The 9,238-nt window shown below is 51.2% G+C and overlaps 1 protein-coding gene across 6 annotated transcripts in view; it reads left to right on the top strand.

Moving 5' to 3' along the window:
- Positions 1-9,238, top strand: part of LOC123774404 (mucin-2) — a 163,116-nt gene that overhangs the window by 129,040 nt on the left and 24,838 nt on the right. The gene's annotated exons all lie outside the window — the stretch shown is intronic.

The following is a 9,238-nucleotide window of genomic DNA, read 5'->3' as shown; positions in this document are numbered from 1 at the left end:
CTTCTCTGGCCTAGGTTATCTTCCCTGGGCCTAGGCTGTCTTCCCTGGCCTAGGTTATCTTCCCTGGCCTAGGCTATCTTCCCTGGCCTAGGCTATCTTCCTTGGCGATGCGTAGTTCTGCGATGTTTTTTTTGGGGGGCTTGATGAATATAGAATTCCAGGAATCCCGGCCTGGCGGAGAGTGCGGAGGCTTGCTGTCTTTGGCTCTCTGGTCAGTGATATAGTTCACTGTTGGTGTTGGCATTTAGTGAAAACAGTCTATGGTCCTTGGCTTACACTATGGGTCTGTGGTCCCTGCCTCACACTATGATAATGAAATCACCATTCCCGGATGTGGCAGCTCTTGCTAGCAGTAAATAGGGGCATGGGGTATGCACTTAGTCAATGGGGTACGTGGTAGGGGGTCGACTTCTGTCTTCCCCAGGATTTTTGGGGTCAACACCCCCCCCAGAATGCGTGCCCTTACTAGGGGAAGAACGGTTGTAGGTCAGCTCCCACTTATATAAAAATAGGGTGGTTATTACAAGGGAATAGGAGGCCCCTGGCAGGGGAGAGTATTGGGGTCATACCCCTACCCCTTACGGGGTTTGGTGGGGTCAGACCCCCCATTCTTCCGGGGTTGGGTGGGGTCAGACCACCCCATTCTTCCGGGGTTTGGTGGGGTCAGACGACTCCATTCTTCCGGGGTTTAGTGGGGTCAGACGACCCCATTCTTCCGGGGTTTGGTGGGGTCAGACGACCCCCTCCTTCCGGGGTTTTGTGGGGGGCAGCGCCCCCTGGATCTTTATGGAATGAGGATAGCGTTATAGGGGTGGTGGTGGGGGGTAGTGTAGGGTGTGGGCGTGGTGGTGAGGGCGGTGATGGAGGTGTTAGCGTGATGGAGGGGGTGGGGGGGTGGGGGGGGGGCGGGGCAGGGGGTCGCCCACACCAACACTCCCAACTAATGCGTTTTTTCATAGAGTTTCGTTAGGATGCAAGAGAAGGGTAGCGGCGGGTGCGGTGTCGCCGGCCGCCCATGTGACGAGGGCGTGGCGTGGGCGTGCTGGCTTTTAGGGGGCAAGGGGGGGGGGGCGGGCGTGCTGGGCGGCGTGCAGTGGGTTGTATGGAAGAGCGTGTGATTGCGTGAGTGAGAGTGATTGCGTGAGCGAGGGTGATTGCGTGAGCCAGCGAGGGTGAGGGCGATTGTGCGAGCAAGCGAGCGCGAGTGTATTCCCGTGAGGGAGTGAGCGTGCATGTGCGTGCGTGAGTGCGTGTGTGTGCGTGAGAGGAGGGGGTGAGCGATAAGAGGAGAGGTAGCAGCGGCGACACTCCGGCCCCGGCCTGGTGTGGACACTCTACCCCTCCCCGCTGCTCCCCGCCCCTCGCCACCGTCCCCGCCCGCACCTTGGCCACCACTTAGGTTGGCGACGCGAACTTGGCGGACCGTAAAGTTGGCGGGTACGAGGTGGTGTGTACGTGCCGCCACCGCCGCTGCCGCTGTCGGAACCCGCGGCTCTTCCCTCCATTTACCCAGCCTCCAGCGCCCCTAGCGGGCGTGTGGGCGGGGGTCACTAGGGGAGGGGTGTGGGCGGGAGGGGTGGTAGAAGGTCCGGCGACGTGGGCGTCGTGGGCGGGGTGGGTGGAGGGGCGGGTATAAGTGGAAGTGGGCGGCTTCGCACAGGCAAGAGGATGGGGACCAGCCAGCCAGCCGGCCGCCGCCGCCACCACCCGACCCGATAAGCTTCGTCTGCTTTCGCTAACCATCACTCTCGCGACCAGGGGTGGGGTCGTGGGGTGGGGGGAGCCACCAGGGGTGGGGTCGTGGGGTGGGGGGAGCGACCAGGGGTGGGGCCGTCGGGTCAGCGGCTAGGGGGTGGCACCCCCCCCCCACACACACACACACACACACCGCACCAGTGGCACACTATCTGCTGCTAACACCAGAATATCGGCCTTAGTGTCACACGTAAGTCCAAAATAAAGCAAGTCCCAAGGTTTTTTTACAGATACAAGCTGGCACTAGACCCAGACCCTGCTGTGTCTCACGGCACAGAGACGTGATCACAACATACAAAGTCACAAACTCGCCAGCAAGCTGACCCAGACGAGGTCATTGGGGCTAACGGCGTTCACATCTTTTTCTGTATTTATGAGAAAAAATTGGCCGGAATGGAAACCATTTTCATAGGCGCCGGAGTCATAAAAGCGGACCCGGGAGGAGCTGACGACCCTCCCCCCCCCCCTAGGAGCCACCTGGAGGCCAGTATACACAGCAGCTCGGCCTCCTAAGGTTTCCTAGCGTCAAGAAAATGGTCAGTTTAAAGTAGTCTCTCCTAACCTGCCAGAGGACCCACAACAGAAAACGGGACAGTGAGTCACTTTCGCCAGCCGCTTCCATTTTCTAGTACGACAGTTTTTGGGCTTATGTAACGTATACGTGCGAAAAGCTACGTTTTTTTGTAGGAGGACAGGGTGTAGGAGGACAGGCTGTAGGAGGACAGGGTTGTAGGAGGACAGGCTGCAGGAAGACAGGGTTGTAGGAGGACAGGCTGTAGGAGGACAGGCTGCAGGAAGACAGGGTTGTAGGAGGACAGGCTGTAGGAGGACAGGCTGCAGGAAGACAGGGTTGTAGGAGGACAGGGTTGTAGGAGGACAGGCTGTACATACACACACTATCAAGGAAAATTGTTGAGGAAACATTATATATGGATCTCATTCTGAGTCAAGACAGCATCCGTTGATGAATCAGTCAGCCAGTACCAGGGGCTTTAGTGTCCCCGCGGCCCGGTCCTCGACCAGGCTTCCACCCCCCCAGGAAGCAACCCGTGACAGCTGACTAACTCCCAGGTACCTATTTTACTGCTAGGTAACAGGGGCATAGGGTGAAAGAAACTCTGCCCATTGTTTCTCGCCGGCGCCCGGGATCGAACCCGGGACTACAGGATCACGCGTCCAGTGTTCTGTCCGCTCAGCCACCGGCTCCCTGATTCCCTAAGGGTTCCCCAAGGCACTGACAAGCAAGATAGGTAAGCAAGACTCTCCCAGTAAGCATTATAAATATTGCCGGAACAAAGGTGGACTTCTTCAAGAATAAATAAGTTCTTGCAAGAAGTGCCGGAGCAGTCTGTAATGATATATATGGATAAGCCTGGATAACCTACCGGGGTGTGGTGGATGTGTGGGCCTGCGGGCCGCTCCAAGCAACAGCCTGGTGGACCAAACTCTCACAACGTCAAGCCTGGCCTCGGACCGGGCTTGGGCAGTAGAACAACTCCCAGAACCCCATCAACCAGGTATATGTGGGCCTGCGGGCCGCTCCAAGCAACAGCCTGGTGGACCAAACTCTCACAAGTCAAGCCTGGCCTCGGGCCGGGCTTGGGCAGTAGAAGAACTCCCAGAACCCCATCAACCAGGTATATGTGGGCCTGCGGGCCGCTCCAAGCAACAGCCTGGTGGACCAAACTCTCACAAGTCAAGCCTGGCCTCGGGCCGGGCTTGGGCAGTAGAAGAACTCCCAGAACGCCATCAAGCAGGTATATGTGGGCCTGCGGGCCGCTCCAAGCAACAGCCTGGTGGACCAAACTCTTGGAGAGTAGAACAACTCCCAGAACCCCATCAAGCAGGGATCAAGGGAGGATCAGGACAAAGGGAGTGCAAAAGGCAAGAGGAAACAGATATAACTATTGCATTACATTAAAAGAGTCACTCCAGTTGATTAATGGTAAAGGGGCGGGGTCCAGGAGCTGAAGCACATATTCCCCATACTCTACCCTGCACATATTCCCCAATACAGCCCGGCCTCCACATAAAGATTCTCAAGGGAATCGACAGGGTTGATAAAGACAGTCTATTTAACACAAGGGACACAGGCACAAGGGGACACAGGTGGAAGCTGAACGCCCAAATGAGCCACAGAGATATTAGAAAGAACTTTTTTAATGTCAGAGTAGTTGACAAATGGAATGCATTAGGCAGTGATGTGGTTGAGGCTGACTCCATACACAGTTTCAAATGTAGATATGATAGAGCTCAATAGACTCAGGAACCTGTACACCTGTTGATTGACGGTTGAGAGGCGGGACCAAAGAGCCAGAGCTCAACCCCCGCAAGCACAAGGTGAGTACACAGCCACAGACACAGTGACCCACAAATACCTCTCCTCCCTAGCATTGAACCAGTTGTATGGTGGATATGTTATTAGCCAATGTTGGTGCAAGTTGAGAGGCGGGAGGGGGGGGGGGGGGGGGTGCGCACACTCGCTGGAACACGCGTCATAGGGGCTTGACGGTTGAGTGGACAGCGCTCGGGATTCGTAGTCCTGGGGTCCGGGGACCTATCCCCGGTGGAGGCGGAAACAAATGGGCAGAGTGTCTTTCACCCTGATGGATCTGTTCACCTAGCAGTAAATAGATCCAGACAGCTGCTACGGACTGCTTCCTCTGTGTGTGTGTGTGTGTGTGTGTGTGTGTGTGTGTGTGTGTGTGTGTGTGTGTGTGTGTGTGTGTGTGTGTGTGTGTGTGTGTGTGTGTGTGTGTGTGGAAAAAAAATTGACAGTTGAGAGGCAGGACCAAGAGCCAGAGCTCAACCCCGCAAGCACAATTAGATGAGTACTCAGCTCTGGGTTAGCATTTTGACAGCCCATTTTGTATTTGATAATTGTCCCCTTGGTTTTCCTCTTGTTTAATATGTCTAAATATTTGAGTCAGCGTAAATCACTGCTGCTTTTGAATATATTTTTTGTTTCTAGAAATGGTAATGCCATAAGAATGGTAGTTAACTCTGCAACCGTTGTAGAACCTGGGGCCAGATTCACGAAGCAGTTACGCAAGCACTTACGAACGTGTACATCTTTCCTCAATCTTTGACGGCTTTGGTTACATTTATTAAACAGTTTACAAGCATGAAAACTTGCCAATCAACTGTTGTTATTGTTATAAACAGCCTCCTGGTGCTTCGGAGCTCATTAACTGTTTAATAATTGTAAACAAAGCCGCCAAAGATTGAGAAAAGATATACAGGTTCGTAAGTACTTTCGTGAATCTGGCCCCTGGTTCTCAACCCATGATTTTGTGTGGTGTGTAATCACTACGATTACTACAATCAAACATTACAGAATGTTGTTGTCTACACACACACACACTGTGATGGCATTTGGTAAATGTGGCCTTGAACTGATGCTGCATTAAATGAGCTTAAGAGCAATGGCAGGTAAAGTTTATATGTTGACCAGACCACACACTAGAAGGTGAAGGGACGACGACGTTTCGGTCCGTCCTGGACCATTCTCAATCGACTTGAGAATAGTTCAGGACGGACCGAAACGTCGTCGTCCCTTCACTAATGTGTGGTCTGGTTAACATATTTCAGCCACGTTATTGTGACTCCTCGTCTGTATATGGATAATATATGTACTAGAAGACAAAGACTCGATAAACCTAGTAACATAGAATCTAAATCTAAACATAGAATCTAAATCTAAACATAGAATCTAAATCTAAAAGCCTCACTCATCCTCATACTAAACACTACTCATAGCTTCACTTCACCCTTATGAAAAGCTCTTCTGTACAACACTCTACAGATATCAACCAAGTTTTCCCAAGAATGTCAGCACATCTGCTGGCACTAAGAATGACAACATTCTTAGATATGCAAACTAAAGAACACGATAATATGAGAGCCAATCAGAGCTGCCCACAGAACAGAGTACTGGCACTCACCAGTGTGAAGTGTGTTTAGCACAAGTGTGAGAGAGAGAAGTCCTCACACTCCACAGTGATAGCATTCTGTAAATCACTTCTTGTTTATCGTCTGGAATACTGCTCCATACCACCAGGCTCCCCTGTCACCACCACCAGCTGGGGTCTTCTACCACCACCAGCAGGGGTCTTCTACCACCAGCAGGGGTCCCCTACCACCAGCAGGGGTCTTCTACCACCAGCAGGGGTCCCCTACCACCAGCAGGGGTCCCCTACCACCAGCAGGGGTCCCCTACCACCAGCAGGGGTCCCCTACCACCACTACCACCACCCCCGCCACCAGCAAGGAACAACTTGCCCGATCCTTCACTTTCTGCAAACTCATCTACCTAACTTGGTTTTTCTCCTGGCTCAGCCTGGGGTGTAGTGTATCCTGGGGTGTAGTGTATTTTGGGGGTGTAGTGTGTTCTGGGGTGTAGTGTGTTCTGGGGTGTAGTGTATCCTGGGGTGTAGTGTATTTTGGGGGTGTAGTGTGTTCTGGGGTGTAGTGTGTTCTGGGGTGTAGTGTATCCTGGGGTGTAGTGTATTTTGGGGGTGTAGTGTGTTCTGGGGTGTAGTGTATCTTGGGGTGTAGTGTATCCTGGGGTGTAGTGTATCCTGGGGTGTAGTGTATCCTGGGGTGTAGCTATAAGATGTTCCCCATATCCTACGACACTATCAGGGATAAGGGTTTGCCTTGTGTTGGTTCTGGGGATCAATGTACACGCGGCCCGGTCTCTGACCAGGCCTCTTGGCTTGTGGTCTGGTCAACCAGGCTGTTGGACGCGGCTGCTCGCAGCTTGACGTATGACTCGGAGCCTGGTTGATCAGGTATCCTTTGGAGGTGTCAAGTTCTCTCTTGAACACTGTGAGGGGTCGGCCAGTTATGTCCCTTATGTGTAGTAGAAGCGTGTTGAACAGTCTCGGGCCTCTGATGTTGATAGTTCTCTCTTGAACACTGTGAGGGGTCGGCCAGTTATGTCCCATATGTGTAGTGGAAGCGTGTTGAACAGTCTCGGGCCTCTGATGTTGATAGTTCTCTCTTGAACACTGTGAGGGGTCGGCCAGTTATGTCCCTTATGTGTAGTGGAAGCGTGTTGAACAGTCTCGGGCCTCTGATGTTGATAGTTCTCTCTCAGAGTACCTGTTGCACCTCTGCTCTTCAACGGGGGTATTCTGCACATCCTGCCATGCCTCCTGGTCTCATGTGGTGTTATTTCTGTGTGCAGGTTTCGAACCAATCCTTCTAATAGTTTCCAAATGTAAAGTATTGTGTATTGCTAGCGCTCTAGAGAGTACAATTTGAACACATTTAAACAACCCCCAATAATTTTGATGGTTCACTGAATGGATTCGACCCGGTTAAAGACTTCTGGACGTTCTCCAGTTTATGCAATTTCTCCCGCTCTGAATGGGGCAGTTAGGGTGGAACAATGTTCCACTTAGAACGAGGGCAACGCTTCCGCTATAGACAGATTTTTTTTTTACAGATGGGTATTCGTGCCGGCGCTGCATACATAAGGTTGGGGCTGACATAGGTTGCGTATTACATTGGGGAAACTTTTGTCCATCTTCCTGAAGGATATCCAGATGGTTAGGAAATTATTGTTGGCCGCTGATGTTAGTGTGATAATTCTGTGACTGGCTTGACTGCAAGACCTGGGAGCTGGGACCTGGGACGTGGGACCTGGGACCTGGGACTTGGCACGTGGGAGGTTTAGCAATTATCAGAAGTACAAAGGCAGTTGCCGGGAGCAGAACCACTCGCGTCACCAACAGGAAGTTTACTGTCACCCCTGTCACCCTGTCACCCTGTCACCCTGCCAGCCAACGTTTACACCTTGTCATGCTGCCACAAGGTTGCTATTTTTCTTGGTGTCAGCGGGCACCAACTCTGGTGACTGACATTGAAATATTAACACCCATCCCCCCCCCCTCTCACACACACACACACACACACACACTTGAGAGGCGGGACCGAAGAGCCAGAGCTCAACCCCCGCAAGCACAATTAGGTGAGTACACACACACGGGCCCCAGGAAACAGCCCGTAGCAGCTGTCTAACTCCCAGGTACCTATTTACTGCTAGGTGAACAGGTGCATCAGAGTGAAAGATCCTCTACCCATTTGTTTCCACCTCCACCGGGGATCGAACCCGGACCTTAAGGACTACGAACCCGGAGCGCTGTCGCACTGTCCGCCTCACATATACATAGGCTTCGAATGTTAACAAATCATAGGTTTTGTGCCAATGTTTTTAGGACTTTAGGAGACTGCATTTTCCCTTTCAGACCCAAATTTTTGGAACAAAATAATATTAAAGTTGGGAGACTTGAGTCTAGTTAAGGTCATGCTGGCCTGGCCCCAGGCCGGGCTCGGGGAGTAGAACTCTGGAAACAATCTCCAGGTAAGCTCCAGGTATCCTTCTGACATACTAATATGGGTATGACAGTGTCAGGCCACGGAGGAAAATTGAAACAGGAATTTCCTTAAGTACTTTCGTATATTAATACATCTTCAGAAGGAGTATTCTTCTGAAGATGAGTATTCTTCATTCAGAAGGAGTATTCTTCTGAAGATGTATTAATATACGAAAGTACTTAAGGAAATTCCTGTTTCAATTTTCCTCCGTGGTCTGACACTGTCACATTTTTAATCACGTGTTTATTTTCGTGATTTACACACTTATATGGGTATGTTTGTATCATAGTGGGTTATAGTTATATAAGACGGGGTCCAAAGATTATAAACCCTCAAGTCTGTGCTGCGGAGCAGGTTGTTAATATGTGCTATTGTCAAGCTCTTGCAGGAGACGTTTTCAAGTGCTTGGAAGCAGACTGAATCACGGAAAACTATTCCTTCTGTCTCTTATTGTATTGATTTTTTGTATTAATACATTAGGTACATCTGCATTTGTGCAGCTGCCCTAGACTATATGAAGGAGCGTACAGTGTGTCAAAAAGCTAGCTACGTGATACTAAAACTCCCCATCTCGCAGGATGGTTAGTCATACAGAGGCATGTGATCAGTAGTCTGCCCTGGCAGACTCTGGGAGCATTATGAGGATATCATCAACACAAGAGTGAATAAGGTAGCAGTGGTAATACAAGTCCTCATCTCGCAGGATGGTTAGTCATACAGAGCCATGTGTTTAATAGCCTGCACTGGCAAATGTTGGGTACACTGTGAGGATATCTTCAAGAATACGAGAGTGAATAAAGTAATTGCAAAGCTCCAGGTACCTCATGCCAACTGGTCTGAAAGGTCTAATAACTGGGCATTCAGTGATGTAGTGCGGGAGATCATGCCGTAGTTCCTGCTCACAGAGTTTGCAACTGGAGTGCTCAGGATTGGGAGACCCGTCACCTGCAGCCACCTGCCACAGGTAACGGTAACCCAACCTGATCCTTGCAACCACTGTGTCGCACAGTCTAGTGGACATTTTGTGCTGTCCATAGATGTAGGTTTCAGATCTGAACAAATCATAGCTTTTTATACTAGTACTTTCAGGTCGTTGGGA

Source organism: Procambarus clarkii, chromosome 61, assembly GCF_040958095.1.
Source record: "Procambarus clarkii isolate CNS0578487 chromosome 61, FALCON_Pclarkii_2.0, whole genome shotgun sequence".
Classification (NCBI taxonomy): domain Eukaryota; kingdom Metazoa; phylum Arthropoda; class Malacostraca; order Decapoda; family Cambaridae; genus Procambarus; species Procambarus clarkii.
The sequence above is the reverse complement of the archived record's forward strand: the minus strand, read 5'-3'. Positions and strand labels throughout refer to the sequence as shown.